Raw genomic sequence first — 3,671 nt, forward strand, 5'->3', positions numbered from 1 at the left:
AAAAAAAAAAAAAAAAAAAAGCCAGCCTCGAAGTCCTCTGCAGAGCGATGGATTACTTTTAACACTTCCTGAAAACCAGGAGCAGACATGCGGTGACTTCCCCGGGGAGCAGCATGACGTTCCTGGGGGGCAGTGTGTCTACCTGGGTGACCAGTGCTGTTGTCTTCTGGGTCAGCTTTTATAGAAGTGACACTGCCCTTCTGCCACGTCACAGGCCAGGGTCTGACCCCCACGTGCCACTTTTACCATCCAGATTGACATCACTAAGTCTTCTCGCGCCCTAAAGTTCCTCTGTAAGGTGGACGTAGTAGTGATAATAACATATGTTACTTCCTTCCCTCATCCTAGTCCCATGTGGGGTTAAGAAGCAGAGACGTCTGTCTTGAGGCCGGCAGCGTGCCTGGCCTCGGGGCTGAGGGCATCCTCCCCTAACACTCTGCCAGGCCCACCAGGTCTACAGTTGACACCCAAGACGGTTAGGCAGGGTTGATGGAGAGTGGTGGCCTTGGCCAGCCTGGACCAGCCATCAGCGTCCTCACCTTCTGTGCCACCGCCCAGCCCAGCAGGGCCACTTAGCCTCAGCCCCTTGTAGCATCTGACCCTTCCTTGGCTGCTATAACAGAATACCCGAGACTGGGTAATTTATAAACACAGAAATGGATTTCTCACAGGGCTGGAGGCTGGGAAGTCCAAGATGGAGGCAGGTTCTGTGTCTGGTGAGGGCTGCTCTCTGCATCATGAACGGCGCACTCTCCATCATCGTGGTGGAAGGCGAAGACAAGCTCCCTTGAGCGCTGAATGCCACTGATGAGGATGGAGGATCCTTGGGACTCATCACCTCCCAACATAGCCCCACCTCTTTGGTTTTGTTTGTTTGTTTGTTTTTTGTTTTTTGAGACCGAGTTTCACTCCTGTCACCCAGGCTATAGTGCAGTGGTGCAATCTTGGCTCACTGCAACCTCTGCCTCCCGGGTTCAAGTGATTCTCCTGCCTCAGCCTCCCCAGGAGCTAGGATTACAGGCATCTGCCACCACGCCTGGTTAATTGGATCTTTAGTTTTATTTGTATTTTAGTTTATTTGCATTTTTAATTGAGATGGGATTTCACCATGTTGGCCAGGCTGGTTTTGAACTCCTGATCTCAGGTGATCCACCTGCCTCAGCCTCTCAAAGTGCTGGGTTCACAGGCATGAGGCACTATGTCCGGTCAGCCCCACCTCTTAAAACCATGTCATTGGGGATTAGGTTTCAACATAGGAATTTGTGGGGGGACACAAACCTTCAGACCATAGGACGGGACTATCAGGAGTCCTGAGTGAGGATGATGGCGTGGAGTGGGACATGCTCCCTGTGTGGGAAGGGACAGGGTCGGGGTGGAGAGAGAAGTTATTTCAATCCTCTGAGAGGCCAGGGGTCTCCTCATAGGGTGGTCCACACAGCACAGCCCATCACGTGAGACGCTGGCCTGGGGGCACCTCAAGGCGGCGGCCGAGATAGCTTCATCTGTTTTCTCACCAGTGCCTGGTACAGGCCCTGCCTCGGTGGGACCCTATTAAACTTAGGTGAATTTTAAAGCAATAGGCCGGTGCAGTGGCTCACGCCTGTAATCCCAGCACTTTGGGAGGCCTAGGTGGGCGGATCACCTGAGGTTGGGAGTTCAAGACCAGCCTGACCAAAATGGAGAAACCCCGTCTCTACTAAAAATACAAAATTAGCCAGGCGTGGTGGCGCATGCCTGTAATCCCAGCTACTCAGTAGGCTGAGACAGGAGAATCATTTGAACCCGGGAGGCGGAGGTTGTGGTGAGCCGAGATCGCGCCACTGCACTCCAGCCTGGGCAACAGGAGCTAAAGTCGGCCTCAAATAAATAAATAAAAATAAAGCAATGTGGATGTGGACCCCAGGGAGCCTTGTAGTGGAGACATCCTAGTGCCTAGGGGCGTTCAAGCTGGCACCCTCTGCCCTGGGAGAAGACATCCTGGGGGTCTTGTGGCTCAGCCCCCTCATATCTCTCCCAGCTCTGCCTCTAAAACAAGGCCTGCTGTGGGTGACGAAACGCTCTTGGCTGATGTACTGGGCAATGAGTCACTGCGTGTGGCTGGGCCAGCTTCACAGGTGTGACCCATGCAGGCCCACAGGCCCGGAGCTCAGCAGGCTGCAGCTGGGTCTGATGCTCCACAGTCACCATCTTGAAATCGTGAATAGCTTTTGAACAAGGGGCCCCACGGCCCTCCATTTTGTGAGAGGCCCTCGGCAAATTCTGTGGCCGGTCCCGCAGCGGGTGGTGCGTTCTTTCCCGTCTACACTGTTATAGATTAATAGAAACACTTACTTTCTTTCCTTGCCTGGTGGGGAATGGATCAGAAAGCCGGGGCTGATGATGGAAACCAGCAGAGAATCTTCAAGTGTAAGACATTAGCCAAAGGCCCAGCGTGGAGCCCACAGGTCCTTAGCGTTCTGAAGATGATGGCCTTCCCAGCCCACTCCAAGGACGAATCAGTGCTGTCTGGAGGCAGCCCCCAGGTGTGTCTCCACAACTGCGCAGCTTTCCTTGTTGCAAATCAATGACATCAATGATCGTTACATGGCCTGCAGAGAAGCCCTCTGGCGGCCACTGTGGGGCCCTGTGGGTCTTATGCCTGCTCCTCCTGATCTGGTGAAGACTCAGAGAGGAGCTAGGACAAGGGATGGTGCCGCTATACCACCCCACCCCCACACCTGCCTGCAGAAGGCCACATGACCAGGATTATGGTGGGTGAGGGCCGGAGGGAAGGCCCAGGTGAGAGGGTGGAATGTGAACAGGCTGGTTATATACATGCCGGGGACAAGAGGGAAAAAAGCTCAGCATTAGCAGAGAAGACGGACTTCCGCGGTGGCACCTACAGCTGCTCCCTTGGCCTCATGAACAACCCGGGTGTGACGTCGGGAACCGGGAATGCAGGCAGCAGCGTGATTCCAGCTGCCTCACAAGGAAAAGGGTCTGTGGGAAGAGCAGAGCCTCCGGGCTGGAAGCACAGTCAGAACCATGCGTGGAGCCGGACACTCGTTGTTCTTCCCCACGTGTGCTGGGCACCCGCTCTGGGTCAGGCTCTGTTCCAGGACTTGGATGAAATGGTGACTGAAATAGACAGGCCTCCTGTCGGCGATACCCACATGAGAGAGTATAATCCATGGACAATGCACCACACATATTTAAAACGTGCAAATTGATCCGTTTTGACATACGAATGTCTGTGAACCAGCTCTACGATTTAGATGGTGACCACTCCATCATCCTCCAAGTTTCCCTCTTCTTTGGAATCCCCCACTTCAGTCTCCAGCCGTCTTCAGTCTTCAGTCTCCAGCCACCCACCGGCAACCACCGGTATGTTTTTTGTCAAAATATATTTCTTTGTATTTTATAGAATTTTATATAAAGGGAAAATTTTTTTCACACTACTCCACATAATTTCTTTGAGATTTATCCATCAATGACTCATCCTGTTTAGTTGCTACATCGTTTTCCATTGTATGCAAAGCCACCATTTCTTCCTCTGTCCTTTATGGACATCAGAATTGTTTTTCATTTTTTTGTTTCTTTAAAGACAGAGTCTTGGCTAGGCGTGGTGCTCACGCCTGTAATCCCAGCACTTTGGGAGGCTGTGGCAGGCAGATCACCTGAGGTCAGGAGTT

At 52.7% G+C, this 3,671-nt stretch overlaps 1 protein-coding gene across 1 annotated transcript in view; it reads left to right on the plus strand.

Annotated features, from left to right (window-relative positions):
• GAA (glucosidase, alpha; acid) overlaps positions 1-3,671 on the plus strand; it is a 25,396-nt gene that overhangs the window by 20,818 nt on the left and 907 nt on the right. The gene's annotated exons all lie outside the window — the stretch shown is intronic.

The sequence above is a fragment of the Mandrillus leucophaeus genome, unplaced genomic scaffold (genome assembly GCF_000951045.1).
Source record: "Mandrillus leucophaeus isolate KB7577 unplaced genomic scaffold, Mleu.le_1.0 Scaffold1, whole genome shotgun sequence".
Taxonomy (NCBI): Eukaryota; Metazoa; Chordata; class Mammalia; order Primates; family Cercopithecidae; genus Mandrillus; species Mandrillus leucophaeus.